Source organism: Scyliorhinus torazame, chromosome 12 (assembly GCF_047496885.1).
Source record: "Scyliorhinus torazame isolate Kashiwa2021f chromosome 12, sScyTor2.1, whole genome shotgun sequence".
Lineage (NCBI taxonomy): Eukaryota > Metazoa > Chordata > Chondrichthyes > Carcharhiniformes > Scyliorhinidae > Scyliorhinus > Scyliorhinus torazame.
Window position 1 is genome coordinate 215,907,879 of NC_092718.1, and position 20,719 is coordinate 215,928,597.

At 47.9% G+C, this 20,719-nt stretch overlaps 1 long non-coding RNA gene across 1 annotated transcript in view; it reads right to left on the reverse strand.

Annotated features, from left to right (window-relative positions):
- Positions 1–20,719, reverse strand: part of LOC140386979 (uncharacterized) — a 126,167-nt gene that overhangs the window by 41,843 nt on the left and 63,605 nt on the right. The window contains exon 4 of the long non-coding RNA XR_011933719.1: positions 12,586–12,686. This is a non-coding gene — a long non-coding RNA (uncharacterized lncRNA). The remainder of the gene's footprint in view (positions 1–12,585; positions 12,687–20,719) is intronic.

The window sequence follows — 20,719 nt, forward strand, 5'->3', positions numbered from 1 at the left end:
TGGTAGTGACAGGCAGGATCTCAAATAGCGTACCTCAGCCTCGGCAACATTCCTCAGTACAACACTGAGGGATTTGCTCAAGCCCTGTAATTGTAGTTGAGGAAATGGGTGGAAAGCTATTAGTCAGTGTTACGGAGCAGTTTATATCATACATCTGTCCACAGATTTTTGAGGAAAAGTGCTAACTCAGATCCTTATTGGAATGCATCTTGTGTTACTGCCTGTTATAACCTGCCTGCTTACCACTGGCTGGGGACTAATGGCAATCCCACAATCCTTAGGGAGTAATTATAAATAAATGTTATTTATTTCTATTCTACAAACTCGTGCTGGATTCTTCATGGCCCTCACAAAACTGGCAACGAGGGTTAAAGTGGATAGCTGTCTACGCTGCTGAAGCCACCTCCCTGGATTTTTGTTGGATACAGGTTGGAAGTTTTTTTTCTGTTACACCTCTTTTTGGACTTTTGGATGTCTTTGATGCTGTGCTGGAAAGTTGTAACCAATACGCACAATGGCTGCGTTACTATTTCCAGGCAAACAACATCACCGAAAAAGAGCGCCAGGAAGTCATTTTGCTCACCGCCTGCGGCTCGCATGCGTTTGGGGTGATTAGGAGCCTTACATACCCAGCTGTGCTGGACACCAAAACATTTGATGAACTTGTGACCTTAGTGGGGCAACATTTTAACCCAGCCCCATCCACAATAATCCAGTGTTACAAGTTTAATACCGCTGAGAGGACCCCAGGAGAATCCCTTGCAGAGTTTCTATCCAGGCTACGCAGGATTGGGGAGCACTGTGACTATAATGAGACCTTGTCAGAAATGTTACGCGATCGTTTGGTTTGTGGTATTAACAATGCGGCCACCCAGAGAAAGTTGTTAGCCGAGCCAATGTTGACTTTTTCAACAGGCCATTCAAATAGTATTGTCCCGAGAGAGCACGGAACGGGGAGTGCAGGAGCTACAGGGAATGGAGGTGCACGCCTTGGGGCGTAACCCCTTCCATCCAAAAGCGTCTCCGTGCACCCCTGCGGTACCTTGGGTGGGCAGCGTCCGGATCGACGCCAGTGTCCGCCAGACATTCCTCCCCGAAGGGAGCCTTCTCCAGAACCGATGGATGAGGAGCCATGTCAGTGTCGGACTTGTGGGTGCTGACACAGTCGCGGACGCCGGTCCTGGGGGTGCCAGAGGCGCCATCTTTCCGACAGAAGCTGGGGCCAGCCCAGGGGCCGTACCTTCCATTTGGATGAACCTGCGGTGACTACCCCTGAGGATGTGGAGACGGAGGACGACTGCCTGCAGCTGCATTGTGTGGCAGCTCCCCATGTGGCCCCCATTAAGGTAACCGTACGGGTCAATGGTCACCCGCTTGAGATGAAGTTGGACATTGGCACAGCTGTCTCCGTGATCGCCCAGAGGACATTCGACCACATAAAGCAGGGTATACAGATCCTTATATTAACCGATACACAGGCCAGGTTGGCCAGCTATACAGGGGAACCATTGGACATTGCAGGAACTACGATGATCCCTGTTGCTTATGGATGCCAGGAGGGGCGTTTCCCATTTATCGTGGTGCGCGGCCACGGGCCCAGCCTGTTGGGTCGGGACTGGTTGCACCATTTGCAGCTGCAGTGGCAGCACGTCTTCCAAACAGGTTCTGGAGGGTTGATGGAGGTACGAGGACGGTACCCAGATGTATTCCAGCCTGGTTTGGGGAAAATAAAAGGGGCCGTAGCCCACATCCAAGTCGAACCAGGAGCCATGCAGCGCTATTTCCGGGCGGGCCTGATGCCTTACGCCTTGGTCGAGAAGGGGAGCTCACTCGTTTGGAGTCCTTTGGTATTATCAGGCCTGTCCGTTTCGCTGACTTGGCAGCGCCAATTGTACCTGTAATGAAGCCAGATGCCACAGTTTGCTTGTGCGCCCACTATAAACTTAGTGAATACGGCTTCCCGACTCGACTGATATCCAATGCCCCGCATAGAAGATCTCTACGTGCAGCTTGCAGGCGGACCCTCGTTCACGAAATTCGATATGAGTCACGCCTACCTTCAGTTGGAGCTGGACCCTGCCTCCTGGCCATATGTAATTATTAATACACACCGGGGCCTGTATGAATATGCACGGTTGCCCTTTGGAGTATCTTCTGCCTGCAATATCTTTCAACGCGCCATGAAGGGCATCTTGAGAGGTTTACCGCATGTCGGTGTCTATGTTTTGGTTACAGGAACGTCGGAGGGATGTCGGAGCAGGAACATTTGGAGGCTGTCCTTAGACGCTTTTCAGAGGCTGGAGTCCGTTTACGTTGTACAAAATGCGTCTTTCAGGCGAAGGAAGTAGTCTACCTGTGTTATCGGGTGGACCGCGAAGGTTTGTGACCCCGTCGCAGAGAAGGTGCGCGCAATTCAACAGGCCCACGCCCCGACTGACATTTTGCATCTTTGTTCTTTTCTCGGCCTTGTAAACTATTACGCGAAGTTCCTCTCCAATCTGGCAACTACACTGGTCCCGTTGCACCTTCTGCGAAAGAAGAATCACACCTGGGTCAGCCGCAAGAAACCACTTTCCGACGGGTAAAACAGCAATTGTCGTTGTCTGGGTTACTAACCCACTATGATCCTGGAAAACCATTGCTCATCACGTATGATGCATCCCCGTGTGGTATTGGGGCCATCCTGTCCCACAAGATGGAGAACGGGGCCGAGCGGCCGATAGCATTCGCCTCCCACACATTGACTGCAGCGGAAATGAAGTACGCGCAGGTCGAGAAGGAGGGCCTGGAGGTGGTCCTTGCGGTGAAACGCTTCCACCAGTATGTGTATGGGCGCCACTTCACTATCGTGACTGATCATAAGCCTCTGCTGGGACTTTTCCGAGAGGATAAGCCAATACTGCCCATTGCTTACGCACTGTTCCAGTTCTGGGCTTTGTTGCTCGTTGCCTACGAGTATTCTCTGGAGCATAAACCAGGGACCCAGATAGCGAATGCAGATGCACTGAGCCAATTGCCTTTGTCGACCGGCTCCATGTCGACCCCCACGACCAGTGACGTGGTTGCAATCCTAAATTTTATGGACTCCTTGCCTGTCACGGCATCACAGGTCCGTGAGTGGACTCAGACGGAGCCGGTCCTGTCAAAGGTACGGCACATAGTCCTGTATGGTGGGCAACATAGACAGCTCTCAGGCGAGTTGCGGGCATTTTCCTCCAAGCTGTCAGAAATTAGTGTGGAAGACAATATCCTCTTGTGGGGGACGCGTGTGATTGTCCCGGAAAAAGGAAAGGACTTGCACAATGGGCATCCGGGTGTGACCACAATTGGAAAATGGTGGCCAGGCCTCAACACCGCCATTGAGAAAGTGGCCCAAAACTTCTCCATTTGCCAGGAGCATCAGAAGCTTCCGCCGGCCACCCGTACTACATCACTCGGAATGGCCAGGGCGGCCTTGGACACGCTTGCATGTGGATTTCGTCGGCCCTTTTCAAGGATCCATGTTCCTTCTATTAATCGATGCTCAGTCTAAATGGCTAGAGGTGCATAAGATGATAGGCACAATGTCCTGCGCAACAACCAAGAAGATGCGTTTGACTTTCAGTCCCTCACCGGAGGTGCAGGTCACGGACAACTGCACTCCGTTCACAAGTGAGGAGTTTGTGAGGTTCATGAAGATGAACGGCATACGCCATATCCGCACCGCTCCATACCACATGGGTTCCAATGGGCTGGCGGAGGGCGCAGTGCAGACATTCAAACGGGGCCTAAAGAAGCAATCTTTGGGGTTTATGGCCACGAGACTGGCTCGTTTTTTGTTTTCATACAGGACCACTCCACATGCGGATAGCTCTCGCGGAACTCCTAACGGGCCGGAGACTTCGCACCTGCCTTAGCATGGTTTTCCCGGACATTGGCGCAAAAGTACGCCGCACTCAAGTGGAGGGGGTCTCTTCCGCCTCCGCCATAGTGAAGACCATGGCGAAGGCGGAAGGAAAAGAGTGCCCCCACGGCACAGGCCCGCCCGTGGATCGGTGGGCCCCGATTGCGGGCCAGGCCACCGTGGGGACACCCCCCGGGGCCAGGTCGCCCCGCCCGCGCCGCCTTGTCCCGCCGTTCGAAAGGTGGTTCAATCCACGCCGGCTGGCGTGGTTTGACAGCGGCGGGACTTCGGCCCATCGCGGACCGGAGAATCGCCGGGGGTGGGCCCGCCGACCGGTGCGATTTCCACCGACCGGCGCGATTCCCACCCCCGCCGAATCTCCGGTGGCGGAGAATTCGGGATACGGCGGGGGCGGGATTCATGCCGGCCCCCGGCGATTCTCTGACCCGGTTGGGTGTCGGAGAATCGCGCCCATGGTCTTTCTCGGCATAGGCCAATTTGGCAGTTTGCACCCGGTGACCCAGTGTTTGTTCGAAATTTTGCTGGTGGTGCCCAGTGGGTCCCTGGCGTTATCTTTTGCCAAACGGGCCCTATCTCTTACCAGGTGCAAGCCCAGGGTCGTCTCCAGCGCAAACATATCGACAACGTTCGGTCCAGAAGTCCATTTCTTCCAAAGATTCCCTGCCCCTGGAGCTCACTTCTACAGCCGCAGAGACCAGACAAAGTGGAGAGTATTCCTCACAATCTTCGTCTGGCGCCGCACTCAAAGCCTGCGCAGGTCGTTGCAGAACCGTGTGGAGATAGGGATGCCGAGATGACGGAGGCAGTGGACTCCGACTCCGAGATGGAGTCACAGGACGCTTCAGAGGGGGAGTCCTCGGTCCCACGGACCGTGGATGTACAACCGTTACGCCGTTCATCACGGAAGCGCCGTTCTCCGTCTCGTTATACGCCGCCCGATCCAGCGCATCGTGCAAATGGTGTCCAAATAGATGATTGCTGTGAAATAAGTTGGCCATAAAGCTTCCAAGGAGGGCTTTCAATTCAATCAAACCTCCTTTTATGACAAATATTACTGCTCTATACATGGAGAAAACAAAAAGCAATCTCGTCTCTTAATAATAATAATAATAATGTTTATTAGTGTCATAAGTAGGCTTACATTAACACTGCAATGAAGTTACTGTGAAAATTCCCTAGTCGCCAGCATCTGTTCAGATACACGGAGGGAGAATTCTGAATGTCCAATTCACCTAACAAGCACATCTTTTGGGACTTGTGGGAGGAAACCAGAGCACCCGGAGGAAACCCAGGCAGACACGGGGAGAACGTGTAGACTCCACACAGACAGTGACCCAAGCCAGGAATCGCACCCGGGTCCCTGGCACTGTGAAGCAACAGTGCTAACCACTGTGCTACCGTGCTGTCTATTCTGTAAGAAATACAAATTAAACAAAATTTTTATCCGTTGTCAAATGAAAAAGAAAAAACTACAAGAATGTATTTGTTGTGTTTTCTTTTGCATAATATAAATACATCAATATATACTTTTGCTAAACTAAGCCTATCATGTTGATAAGGCTATCTGTCATCTCAGAAAATGTAGAATATGTTAAAATATGTGATCCTTGGTTTGAAATGTGTTGAGATTGTTTGGAATACAAACATCATAGTGAAACATGACACATACGAGTGATGTATGTGTTTTGAAATTGACTTTTGTGTTCAAAGGGTAGATTATGAAATTCAAAAGTAACTTTAAAAAAAACAATTGAATAATTATTCTGATCTCACTACCCAACCCCCTTACCAACAATGAATAGATTTATCACAAGGATTTGAAAATATGCTTCCATGGATCTGAACCTTAAATCAAATGTTAAAAATTTTTTTTTTAAATTTAGAGTACCCAATTATTTATTTTCCAATTAAGGGGCAATTTAGCCAGCACATCTTTGGGTTGTGGGGGTGAAACCCACACAGACACTGGGAGAATGTGCAAACTCCACACGGACAGTGACCCGGGATTCGAACCCGGGTCCTCAGCGACGTAGTCCCAGTGCTAACCACTGCACCACTGTGCTGCCTGAATCAAATGTAAAAATTGCTGTTGTATCATCCAGTTCAATGAAGAATTGGCTCAGTTGCACTAATTTATATTGTTTTTGAAAGAGGATATGAGTTCAAGTATCGTGAATTTCTGAGCATTCAATGCTATGGAATAGGCAATTTTCCACATATTATCTGTTATGATGAGGACTCACATTCCTCCTTAGGTGTGTTTATTGATTCTCGCTAGGCTGCTAGATTTATAGAATTTTAAAAATAAATGTGGGTGTCGCTGGTGGAACCAACATTTGTTGCCCATCCTTAATTGCCATTGAGAAGGTGGTGGTGAGCAGTCTTGTTGAACCGCTGCAGTTGACATATCGCTGGTATGTTATTCAGAGGGAAGTTCCAGGATTTTAATCCAGTGACTGTGAAGGAACGGCGATAAAGTTCCAAGTCAGATTCCAAATTAATATGATGGCTGGGGATAAAATAATATCAGAAATGGCTTCACCCAGTGAAACAGCATCTTTTATTTATTCACAGATCAGCATTTACTATGTTTCTTTTGTTTTGCAAAATACACCAATACATTCAGCCCTTGACTCGAGCTTTACAACAAAAGGTTTGAATCCCACCATGGCAGATGGTGAAACTTGACTTCAAAAATCTGGAACTAAAAGTATAACGATGACCATGAAACAATTATTGTTGAAAAACCCATCTGGTTCACTAATGTCTGCCATCCTTGTGACTCCAGACCCACACAGGCTCTTAACTGCCCCCCCCCCCCCCCCCACTGAAATGGCCTAGCAAGCCACTTAGTTCAAGGGCAATTAGGGATGGGCAACAAATGCTGGTCCAGCCAGCGATGCTCACATCCCAAGAACGAATAAAACAGAAGAGCGATGCCTTTGACATCAAGACAATGTTTGATCCAATGTGGCAGCAAGGAGTCCTAGCAAAACTGAAGTCAATGGAAATCAGTCAGAAAACTTTCCACTGGTTGGAGTCACACCTAGGACAAAGGAAGATGATTGTGTTTGTTGGAGGTCAATCATTCCAGCATATCATTGCAGAATTCCTCAGAGCCCTAGGCCCAGCCTTCTTCAGCTACTTCTTAAATAACCTTCCTCCTTCATAGGGTCAGAAGTGGGAATGTTCAATGCTCAGCACCATTTGCAATTCCTTTGATACTGGTATAGTCCACATGTCCACATATATAAATCCAGCGCAGCGCAAGGCTTCAAGCGGGAAAGGGAAAAAATGGGCAAGAGTTTAAACGCTGCGCGCTTGCAGCACGCATGCCCGTACGCCCGCACTTCCAGGTCGTCACACAGTGCATGCGTGGTGCACCAGTGACTTAAGCTGTGAATCCTACAGGAAGTTACGACCCACTAGGTTTCGCAGTTACACTCTTCAGTTTAGGATCTTTTGAATTCAAGCCTCTGAATTCAGTGTTATAATCTTTGTTGATCGACTTCAACAATTGTCAGTTTGTTAAGCTATAACTAAAATTTTCATTGGTACAACAGCTTAACACCTGCAGATAATATTTCATTGTAAGTTCTCCATATTTTTTTCTGATGCGATTTAACTGTTGTTGGGCACAGTAAAAACAAAAAACTCCAAAATTGATATTTAAAACTTGTTTTTTTAACAAGATATGACAGTTCAGGATCTGTCCTGAGATTTGTGCCAAGAATAATGTTTGTACTGGTTAAATATGCTGTGGAACTATAAGGCTTTAAACTGACATCATTAGCTGAATAATTAGAGTGTTAGCGTTGAACACCCAAAATTGAAGGTGGGAGGTCGGGAAAATGGGGACTTGGGTTCAAGGGCCACTCCCCAATGCATTCATGGCATCAGGGAACTTTTACAGGACTGGGAAGCAGTTTGGCTGACCTATGGAGCTGGGCAGCAAATGGGGGGTTGGGGCGCGTGCCATCAGAGCCAAAGGCTCCATGCTACAAGAAGAGGGCTGTGTTTATAAAAGACCTCTGTCATGGCTGAGATCAATCATGAAGAGGGCTTGCTCTTCCACACTGCTTAACATGTAGGCAGCATTTGACCAAATCTGACATCAAGTAGCCCTAGCAAAACTTTAGTTAATGGAAATCAGGGGAGGGAGGGAAACCTCTGCTGGTTGGAGTCATTCCTGGCGCAAAAGAGGATGGATATCGTGGTTGGAGGGCAATCATCTCAGCTCCAGGACATCACTGCTGGAGCTCCTCAAGGCAGTGGCCTAGGCCCAACCATCTTCAGCTGCTTCATCAATGAACTTCCTTCCATCATAAGGTCAGAAGTGGGAATGTTCACAAATGACTCCGCAATGTTCCACGCCATTTGCGACTCCTCAGATACTGAAGCACTGTTGAAATATTTGTCATTAGACAGAATAGATTCTTTGTGTATTGGGGAACACAAACATTAATCACCATCAATTAATGCCAGCTTTAGACACATAATAGTGGCATCATTTAAATGGCCCTTTGCTCAGATGACCTAAAATCAACATGGAAGAAAATGTTTCATGATCGTTAGAACATAGAACATAGAAAATACAGCACAGAACAGGCCCTTCGACCCACGATGTTGTGCCGAACCTTTGTCCTAGATTAATCATAGATTATCATTGAATTTACAGTGCAGAAGGAGGCCATTCGGCCCTTTGAGTCTGCACCGGCTCTTGGAAAGAGCACCCTACCCAAACTCAACACCTCCACCCAACACCAAGGGCAAATTTGGACACTAAGGGCAATTTATCATGGCCAAACCTACCTAACCTGCACATCTTTGGACTGTGGGAGGAAACCGGAGCACCCGGAGGAAACCCACGCAGACACGGGGAGGATGTGCAGACTCCGCACAGACAGTGATCCAAGCCGGAATCGAACCTGGGACCCTGGAGCTGTGAAGCAATTGTGCTATCCACAATGCTACCGTGCTGCCCTTGAGAACAAATAAATCTACACTATATCATTTTACCGTAATCCATGTACCTATCCAATAGCTGCTTGAAGGTCCCTAATGTTTCCGACTCAACTACTTCCACAGGCAGTGCATTCCATGCCCCCACTACTCTCTGGGTAAAGAACCTACCTCTGATATCCCTCCTATATCTTCCACCTTTCACCTTAAATTTATGTCCCCTTGTAATGGTTTGTTCCACCCGGGGAAAAAGTCTCTGACTGTCTACTCTTATCTATTCCCCTGATCATCTTATAAACCGTTATGCTACTTGCAGGATACAGACTAAGAAGGGAACATGGATATCTGAAAGGTAAAATAAATATTTTAATTTCCCAGAATTATATAATAGAATAAACTACAATGGAAATGAATGGAAATGCCTCGGAGGAAGGGTAAACAGTTTCCAGGTAGATCATCCATTGGAACAGAGCAGGGAGTTTGTAAAATACATCTAGTGCTTATAAGTGCAGCTAATCATGACCAATTGTATTAATTTGACACAACTTTTAGCCAGTAAGGAAAGGATGGGAGGTAAGGGTAATTGGTAATGACAAGCTATTGGGAATTAGAGGAGAAGCTATAAAGAAAAACTATTTAATAGCACTGTTCAGCCATTAAGCATAGCCTTAAGCATCCAATATAGTGGGTGATGTAGCCACCTGGGTTGGCCACTTCCCGACTTAAAATGGAGAACCGCAAAGACTAAAAGGAAATTCAGCCAACATAGGCAAAAACGAGCAAGTGCAGAAATCCTGTGTATTGGAACTTGCAAAAACCAGACAGCACTGAAACCAGCAGCCATCTGCATAGTAATGAGCGATTCCCAGGCACAATTGATACACTTCAGGTGAATAAGGCCAAGCCAAACTCCTCGGCACCATCAGGAGCCAAGACAAAGGAAGGCCAACGGACATTTAGGGACTGCCCAGCGATCAGGGAACAACTCCAGTATTGGAGAAATCGATCCAAGTGATCGGAACGCAGCCCAATCATTTGGAACCAGGTACGGGGTACGCCCAAAGGGGCGGGAAGCCCCTGGGGACTATAAAATAGAGTCCCCAAGTTCAAATCATCCTTCTTGGCAGGGTCACTCAACAACGCGAATCAACCCGAGAGTGAACTGCCCAGCTGCCGCACCAACCAAGTAAGTCTCCAGTCAACGCTCGCTACAAGATAGGCGCTCCTAGCTACAAGTCCATACCAGCTTTTGAATCCTGCAGACTCAGGACCTGAACGAAAGGCCATTTGTTCCCCTGACCTGGTGGGCCAGTCCGAAGCTAAGTATAGGCCTTTTAGTGATAGAAATAGTCTACAAAGTAGAGTTATATGCATAAGTAGTGACTTACTGTATATAATAAATGTGTTTTGATTTGAATCTCACTAATTGGTGTGTTGAGTTATTGATCAGTACTTGAACTTGAACCTCGTGGCGGTATCATAAAGATACCTGGCGACTCTAGAGCAAAGGTTAAACAAACAGAGCAAATTACGAATTAAGAGCCAACCAAAAGTTAGCAACAGTGGGGTACATGCATTCGTTCATTAACATGCTAGACGCTCGCCAGCTGCCAAATTGGTAAAGGCAGGAAAGGCATGTCCCTGATGGTCATACCTGTTTTTCATATTCAATTAGGTATATACATAGCAGGCCAAAATTGAAATCCTCTGTGCTGACGATCTGCCAATTGGTCTGATGTAATTGCGGACCTAGGCCCAAAATTACATGCACCTCAGGCCTATCCATTCTGAGGCAGGGATCCTTCCCAATTTCTAGGCCATGATATATGAATAGAAGATCTGAAGGCAGACTTGGGGATAACCAGAAAATCTATTGTCATAATTTCTCTCTTGGAGGTGTTTTTGGTTTGTTGCGGGCATAGCAGGATTAAAAACACATCCAAAAGTATCGAATTGTGACTCATATTTCCTATTGATATATTGGCCGGGATTCTCTGGGGACACCCGCCAATGGAGGGAAACCTGATGGCCCGGTGAATCAGGCTTGGGCCAAAAATAGGTTTCATGATGGTTGCATAGGTATTGAAAAGTCCTAAACGGAAACTGAACTGGTCTTTGTGTTGGGTCTCTGTTCAGAAGTATCACTGCTTAAATTGGAAACATTTCAGTGCATTTTCCAGGTTTTCCAAGTAATGAAGTAACCCCACCTAACTTGCACATATTTGGATATTCAGGGGCAATTTTTGCATAGCCAATTCATCAAACTGCAAGGGCTGGATTCAGGGACTATTTCCCCACGTCGTCGTAAAAACTGTGGCCTTTCACTCCCAGAAAAACTGCTCTGAAAAGGCCACATATTCATAGCCCTGCAGGGGGCCAGCAGGGACCCGTCATGAATCTAGCAGCTTTAAATGCAGATACGGGCCCCCGCACTTCCGGGTTAGAGGCCGTGCATCCGCACGCCGGCAGCCTCCAGCAGCTGCGCCGTGCTCCTTGGCCAAATCAGACCGCGGAGCTGGACCTCCCAAATAATGCCCCGATCGGCCGCGCGCCCGACCAAAAGTAACCCGGTCCCGTATGAGGCCCCCCCTGCCCTCCGATCGGCCCACCCCGACCATGGTGGCTGCGGACCACATTAGATACATGCCGTCGGGACTTCGGCCGGTCGGGGGCGGAGAATGGCGGGGCGGGCTTCCAGCAATGGCCGCAGATAGGGGATACGCGGTGCGGCGTACTTCCCGGGTACGCCGCTTTTTGAGGGCCGGTGAATTGGGGAAATCGCCGCCGGTCCCGATTCCATGTGCAAAAGTGGATTCTCCGCCCCAGCGTCGGACGTGATTTTAGCATCGGTTGCGGAGAATCCAGCCCCATATCTTTGCACTGTTGGAGGAAACTGGAGCACCCAGAGGAAACCCACGTAGGTATGGGAGAAAGTGCAAACTCCATGATGCACGATCAATGACCACTAAAGCGAGGTTGTAATCCAACTGAAGGCTTTAATAAGCTAGATGTTTCCCCCAGCAGCTCAGGTACAGAAAGAAGGCTGCTGGGGCGGCACGGGCTCTTATACCGCAGGGCAGTGCTACCATACAGCTTGATCAATAGGAAACATGCAATATCTACCAATGGTGTTCCAGCATTACCAGGTACCGTAATACGTCTACATAGACTACCACACTCCACACAGCCAGTCACCCGGAATTTAACCTTGGACCTTGATGCTGTGAGGCAACAATGCTAACAACTGTGCCACCCTATCACTTAAACCTACTGGTTTTCTGACAACAGAAGTATAATAATGATCATATAATCTGCTTCCAGATGGTTGGTAAGCTCAGTTGGCTATATGGCTAGTGTGTGATTCAGAAAAATGCTGCCAGCAGAGGTGGCAGTTGTTCATCGACTTCTTCAAGGAAAATTAAACGTCAGCAAGGGCGGGGTGGGAGGGGAAAAGTGGGGGTGGGGGTGGAAAATGGGAGGCATGGAGTGTAAGACAAGGACAGGGAACTTTGTATACGGGTAATTAGGAAATAGGGCGGGGTAGTAGGGGATGTTATTTTTATGATTTTTGCATGTGCCGGCTGGCTCGGTTGTTTAAGAAATATTAAAGTGTTCAAACTGTGAAAATTACAAATGCTTCTATAAAATATTTTCTAAAAAAAAAATGCTGCCAGCATGGGTTTGATTCCCATTTCAGCTGAGGTAGACTTGGGACCTACCTCCTTTCGCTGTTCCTGAGCGTGGGAAGCAATGTCAAACCACTATGGACAAGAAGTTTCCAAGAAAATGACTCCGCTTGATGAATCTGCAGTCAATGGGCCTTTAGGTAGAGCACAAATGAATGAATGTTTCTGTTACGTTGATTGATTGGCCAGGACACCAATATAATCCCCTGCTCTTCCTCAAAATTTACCCTGGGATCTTTTAAGTCTAGTTTAAATGGGGCCTTGGTTTAATGTCCCATCTGAAAGACTGCATCAGAGTGCGGCAGACCATCAGTACTGCACTGAGGTTCAACCTTGACTGTTGTGCTCAAGTCTCTGAAGTGAACTCAAACCCACAACCTTCAGATTCAGAGATGAGAGATCGTCTCATTGAGCCATAGCTAACAATGACATTTACTAGAATGTCAATTCCCTGTTAAATTGTAATAAAGACCAAAAATTATATTCAAGAAAACCATAAGGATTTTTATGGAATCATAGAAAACTGAGCTCAGACAGAGGCCATTCAATTTATTGTCTATGTGTTGGTGGGATAGGTCACTTTGGAAAAATCTACTCAAAATCCATTTCCCTGTTCTTTTCCTCTGCTCTTTCATACTTTTCTTCTCCAAGCAATTATTTATTTTCTTTGTAATCTTATGGTTGATATGGTTTCAGTTTCTTTTCATGGTACTATATTCCACATGCAAATAACGTTTTGGGTGGGGGAAAAAAAATCTTTTAACCGCTTCTAATGTGCTTCTGTTGCTAATTCTGAATTTATGAGCCTTGCTTTACAAAGAAAACATTGTTTTGCAAGGGTTTTAGATCTTTTATTCTATTAAGTGACCTTGAGAGCCAGTGTTGTTCTATAGAAATTATCACTGGTGGAGATATGAATAAAGATAAAGACCACTTTTAACTCTTGCCTGGTGGGTGTCAAGCAGAATTTGAGGGTTAAATAAGTTCATTTAAAGAAAGGCAGAATTTGGACAAAACCTGAAGGGATTTTTTCTTACAAGGATTTTTAAAACATAGAGACTACAGTTGATCTTAGCCAAAAGGGCAAGAAGTGATTTTTAAATTAATATAATAAAATATTATAATGAATTCTGTACAGATTTAGTAATGCATTTTTTGGATATGTTTATGCCTCCCACCTCCCCCCCAACAGAGAGCAAATCCTGCTACCCCCTCCCCCATGATCCCCAAACAGACACCCCCATCAGACTCTCCCCATGGAGACCACCATCAGAAACTCTCAGCAGGGACCCCCAACAGAGATCCCCATCAGTCACCCTCAAAAGCCACCCACATCGAGGAGACTCCTGCCTGAAAGCTGAAAAGCAATCCAGGCAGTATAGTGAAAACTCATTGCATGTTCACTTACCCTTCTTTTACATCTGCTGCCTCAGACAAAGGTGTTTAAAGCAACAGCTGTTACAAGTTACATCTGGGGCTGGTTTAGCTCACTGGGCTAAATCGCTGGCTTTGAAAGCAGACCAAGGCAGGCCAGCAGCACGGTTCAATTCCCGTACCAGCCTCCCTGAACAGGCGCCGGAATGTGGCGACTAGGGGCTTTTCACAGTAACTTCATTGAAGCCTACTCGTGACAATAAGCGATTTTCATTTCAAGTGTCAGAGATTTGCTTGAAAGGCCAGTACCTTCAAAGGGCTTCAAATTCCTTGACAGCCTTTTGAATGCAAATCATCCATTCAATTTGACACAGTAATACATTGCATTAGTTAGTGATTATCATAGAATTTACAGTGCAGAAGGAGGCCATTCGGCCCATCGAGTCTGCACTGGCTTTGGAAAGAGCACCCTACCCAAGGTCAACACCTCCACCCTATCCCCATAACCCAGTAACCCCACCCAACACTAAGGTCAATTTTGGACACTAAGGGCAATTTTTTATCATGGCCAATCCACCTAACCTGCACATTTTTGGACTGTGGGAGGAAACCGGAGCACCCGGAGGAAACCCACGCACACACGGGGAGGATGTGCAGACTCCGCACAGACAGTAACCCAAGCCGGAATCGAACCTGGGATCCTGGAGCTGTGAAGCAATTGTGCTAACCACTATGCTACCGTGCTGCCCTGACAGTTTTATTACTCCAAATATAGGTGCTTGCTGGATTGTTGATCTATCTTCCCTTTATGTTTGAATGCATCTTCATTATCCTGCTTTAATGCGAACCACATTATTTGTAAACACTTGTGCTCTGATTGACAGTTCCTCACCACACTAAAAGCAGCTAAGTGCCTTCACTTCCTCTTTTTCATAGCAGAAAGTCTCAGTTGGGGGTCTCTGGTGGGGGTTGGGGGGTCGGGTAGGGGGGCAGGATTTGTGTTATGCGGGGAGAGCGCCTTCCGAAGGATTTTGGGGGGCGCCTCTTTTATGAACTGAACCCCTTGACCCACGGCAGCATCAGGGCCACGCCTGGGAAAATTTGCACAAATTCCTGCTGGTGGATTTCCCGTCGGTGTATAACGGGGGTTTGGAGACTTGGACTCCCAGCCTATTAGTCGGATGCAAATGGTTGAAAATCACCAGTTTTCACACTCCTGCCGGTGCGGGGCGTGTAGCTTTCTGTCACCGCCGTTGGGACACTGGAGGATTGGCGCCAGGCACCAAGACTATTTTCAGGTGATGGTCCATTCTCTGCCGGATCAGACACACGCTACCAGCACAAGCAATGGAGAATATACCCGCTGGTTACCACTCAAGAGTGGGTCCAAAATTGGTTTCAAAAGAATTTTTGTGGGGCCAGAATTGTGCAGGAGTAATCCTATGAAAATATTACATCCAGCTCCCAGCACAACACGAGACCCACCCAGACCCAACCTACTGACCGTCTCAACAATGAGAGTTGATTGATTTCCCATTCACCCATCACTGTTAAGCTGCCTCTGATTAGTCGTATGGCACATGCAACTCCCCAGTGCATTCAAGTAGGCTTGTGCCCAAAAGCTTTCAGGCCACCTAGCCCTGACTTGGAAAGAGGCATGGCAGCCGCTGTGCTAAATCCATGCCAGTGTTGGTCAAAAATTGCCCCTATTGAATTTCAACATTTTTTTAACAAAGTAAGTCCAAGAGATCTACAGCAATCAAGGACATAATTTTCCTCCCCTCCAACAAGAGATTAAAATGGTAAATTCAGATTTAGGGCACGATTCTCTGTTTGGGAGACTGTGTTCACCTGCCGGAGCTGAATTGCTACCGGTTTACGATCCCCCTGGCAGCATTACCGGCCAGCTGTTCAGTGTTCCACCCAATGCAAATTTATTCATGGTGTGGAACACGAGGGATTCCCAGGGAATGCCGCTATCGGGCTGCCATTGTGAAGGGCAGCCTGATAGTGAGGTCCCATGGCTGGCTACCCAACTCACGCACCACAAACCGGCTCCGAACCCCCCCCCCCGCCCCCTGCATCCTACATTGCCTGGGTGTCTCTGGATTGCCTGGGTGCCCCCCCCCCGCCCCAAGTACAGGGATGACCCGACCCACCCCCCTGGGACCCCTGTAATAGTAAGACCCCGGCAGGGACCCCTGTAATAGGGAGACCCCCACAGGACTCCCTGTTAAAGGGAGACCACCTACAGGGACCCTGCAATAGGTGGATCCCCACAGAACCCACCCCCGTTACACAGACCTCTCCCCCCCATCAGAAAATAAACCCCTGTCTGGAAACTAGAGAGTAGCCCAGACAGGGGCAGTGAGAAGAATTGCAGCTGTAACATTTGTCTTGCAGCTCCACATGTCCATTCCTGGAAGGAGAGCAGCTGTGACCTGCATTTGGTTGTCACAGATCCATTAGCTGCAAGCCAGTCATAGTTTTCAAGTAGTGGTCTGTGATTTATAGCTTCTACAAACCATCTGTAGCTTTGATTCATTCATCCCCCTTCACGGTTCAATGGCCTAGGTGGTGAAATCCCAATGTCTGTAAATATTGACCAGAACAAAGAGAGATAAGTGCATTCCAAGCACTAAGTGCATTCCAATCACTCAAGCGTGGGATTTCACTGCACGTACCTCTCTTTGAGGGGATCTGTGAGGCAGTCCCTTTTGGCAGGTGGTCTCTGTGGGGTGTCCTCCAATTACAGTGATCTCTGGAGGGGTCCCCAATTACAGGGGTTCCTGTGGTAGGTCCTCCTATTGCAGCGGTCCCTGCAGGGGGTCCTCCTGTTACAGGAGCCTCTGTTGAGGGGGGGAGGGGGGTCTGATAGCAGAGGCGTGACAAGGTCCACTGCGAGGTCCATCACGCCAGGGCCACGCTGGTAGAGACTACAAGTGATCCACACCCATGTGATTCCCGGCCATAGGGACTAGAGAAGCACGGAATGCCGGAGCGTAGTGCACCAGGCCCGCTAAATGGATACAAATTGGTCATTAAGATCTATTTCCATTTATTCCCATGCTCTCACTGGTGTGCAGCGTGAACCTCGTTCCCGTCGCCCGTGGGGGGACATTGCAATCGGATCAGAACTGGGCTTCGATCCCGATTTTGCCCTGATGCCCGTTTCTCCATCCTATTGGGGAACACGATCTGGGCGTCCCGGGATCGAGAATCGAGACTTGTGTTTTGTTTCACTCCAACCTTGTGGTTCATTCACTTTTAGGAATAATTTATTAAAGGAACTGATTAAGCGCACAAGCAGTTAGTTTATTAGACAGAAATCCTTGCACCACGCGATATGTGTGTCAATGGTCCTGAAAGAATGCCTGGCTGTGTTTTTTTACATTGTTTTACTGTAGTGCACACAATGGATACTACCTGTGTTAGTCAAGTACTCACACACATTGAGGTCCCCAGGAAGTTGAGATTTTTTTAGGAGAGGGGTTGTAAGCAAGGGACTGTAGGTTTGTTACTGAAACGTTTCTATGGTAAGTACAGCAGTGAATTAATAGTTTAATAACTCACTATAAATTATATTCTCACTTTTTTATTGGGTTCTGAAATTTAACTGACTGGTTATGTTAGGTGGGAACTTGCCACTGGGGATAATTTATTATTTTCCCTTTTATTGTATCTGCCAAACCTGCTGTGATTTTCCTATTTTGTAGTTGTTGATAGATCTTTGTCCTGATCAGATTATTTACATTATATTCTGTTTTTTCCCCATGCTTTTTTAAAAAAACATAAAACGCGTATGCACCTATAGGTCCAAAAATCCTTGAATGTGCAATCACGCTGGGGCCAGGAGTAAACCACAAAGCAAAAATTAATCTGCCAGATTTTCAGGTGTGAAATCGGTGATAGGGGGCGCGATTCTCCGACCCCCCCCCATCGGGTCGGAGAATCGCCGGGGGCTGGCGTGAATCTCGCCCCCGCCGTGTCCCGAATTCTCCGCCACCAGAGAATCGGCGGGGGCGGGAATCGCACCCCGCCGGTCGGCGGACTCCCCCCGGCGATTCTCCGGCCCGTGATGGGCCGAAGTCTTGCCGCTGTCAACCCTCGCCAGCCGGCGTGGATTGAACCACCTAACCGGCGGGAGCAGACGGCGCGGGCGGGCTCCGGGGTCCTGGGGGAGGTGCGGGGCAATCTGGCCCCGGGGACTGCCGCCACGGTGGCCTGGCCCGCGATCGGGGCCCACCAATCGGCAGGCGGGCCTGTGCCGTGGGGGCACACTTTTTCTTCCGCCTTCGCCATGGTCTTCATTATGGTGGAGGCGGAAGAGACCCCCTCCACTGCAGCCGCAGACGCCCCCGCGCATGTGTCGCCTGGCGAAGTCCTTTCGGCGCCAGCTGGCGTGGCGCCAAAGGCCTTTCCCGCCAGCCGACGGGGCGGGAATCACTCCGGCGCTGGCCTAGCCCCTCAAGGTGAGGGCTTGGCCCCTAAAAGGTGCGGAGAATTCTGCACCTTTGGGGCAGCCCGACCCCGGAGTGGTTCCCACCACTCCATTACGCCGGATTCCCCCGCCCCGCCGGGTAGGGGAGAATCCCGGCCAGGGTCTCAGTGCGTAAGCTGGCAACTGGAGAAGACTCAGACTGACTTGAAATTGAGTCTTGGGTCTCATGTGTGGTGATATGCCTGTGGGCCATATCATAGTTGGATGGTGTGCGACCTCCAACCAGCAGGTGGCAGTACAGGCACAACAAGTGGTGTCTCCTGGCTATAAAGGGAGACATCCGGCCATTTTCAGAAGAAGATTGAGAGGGTAAAAAGACATACATGTAATTGGTCAGTGCTAGGTGTAAGTTCCAGAGAAGTAGCAACACTCCATGATAACATGTGCTGTATCAGATTGCCATCTTACCACACGAGACACAATAAAAAGTACCTTGGTTTGGACATATCAAAGTGTTTGGTGAGTTACTTCATAAAATACAAGGGATCAAAAACAACATCATGTATATAATCTGGAGGTGCTCATGAGCAGAGTCTTACCATATTTTTTCAAAGTGTCAGACGTGTAGCTCTCCAGCTGCACAGACCAGTTTTTACTCCAATCTTGAGCCTCTTTGAGTAAAGAAAATGAGTGGGTGTGGTTTACGTTGTCACTGTGGCAAGGCAGGGCCTGATAAAGTCTCAAAGGCCGACTCCAAGAGATAGGGGTGCTACCTAAGTGCCAACCTGGCAGTGCCAAACTGTGCCAAAGGGCAGTGCCAACCTTTGCCACGGGGCAGTATCAGGGCAGTGGCATGTTCCTCTACCTTTGGGGGCTATACCTTTGTGCCCCCCGAGATCTCCTCAACTGATTTATGTTTTCAAGTAGCTGTTCTAAACCTCATTGACGTCACGTCAGTGAAGTTTGAATATTCAGTGAGGGGGGAATCATTGCCGGGTAATTACATTCAAATGTCTTCATAAACATTAACGTGAGGGTCTCGCTCTTTGTAGGCGTGAACCTTGTGATGTCATCGGCAAGGGGGCGTGGAAAATCGCGTTTCCAGATTTTCTCTGGATTTTCCACTCGTGTCGGCAATCCTGCGGACCACTATCGTGTGCTCAAAATCACCCCCAATATCTCCACAAATAGCTCATCCTTCTGCAGTATGGAGCTTTGGACCACTGCCTTGCCATCAGCTGCCTCAGATAGGTGCTATAAAAGGATAGAGGACAGCAGTGAGCTACGGGTCAATCATGACGGGCAGGAATTATGTGGTGTCAAGGGGAGCACTCCTCCTCCTTCTGTCTCCACATCAAAAGTAACTTTTTCTTAAACTTAGCTTTTTGAGGCGGTTGTTTTCTTACCCACATCCATGTCAATAACACCTGAAGCGGGCAAATACCACTCACCACATAACCTGAAAGTCAGACTCAAAACATGTGCCCATTCTATGATGTCAACTTTCCCATGCAGTACACCCAACTAGTGAGACCACATTTGGAGTACTGTGTACAGTATTGGTCACCTTATTTCAGGAAAAATGTAAATGCATTGTAAGTAGTTCAGAGAAGGTTTACCAGACTAATACCTGGAATGGGTGAGTTGTCTTATGAGGAAAGGGTAGACAGGCTAGGCTCGTATCCCCTGGGGTTTAGAAGAGTAAGAGGCAACTTGATTAAAGCAGTTTAGATTTTGAGGGGTCTTGACAGGATGGATGTGGAGAGGATGTTTCCTCCTGTGGGACTATCTAAAATTATGGGTCACTGTTTAAAAATAAGGAGTCGCCCATTTAAAACGGAGATGAGGCAAGATTGTTTCACTCAGAGGGCCATGAGTCTTTGGAACTCTCTTCCTGAGGAGGTTGTGGAAGCAGAGTCTTTGAATATTTTTAAGGCAGAGATGGATAGATTCTTGGTAAGCAAGGAGTAGGCGGAATGCAGCTCTGGCATTACTATCAGATCGGCCATGATCTTATTAAATAACGCAACAGGCTCAAGGGGCTGAATGGCCTATTCCTGCTCATTGTTCATTTGTTCATTCGTCCATCATTCATAGAAACCCGTGTGGGACCTGCAATCTGGGAAGCTTCTTTATTTTTATTGTGACTTGTGAAACTTCAAAGAAGCAAACAAATGTTGGGCAGTTCACAGGGAGGGTGAATTACAAGAAAACACACAAAAAAAGTGCAGTACAAGACCGTAAAAACTGATTGGAAGCAAGTGTAATCGCAGTTAACTTGCTCTAAGGCTCTGCAAATTAGGGCGGGCCATTATTATGGATAGAAATGTAATCAGGAATCAGTAGACAATT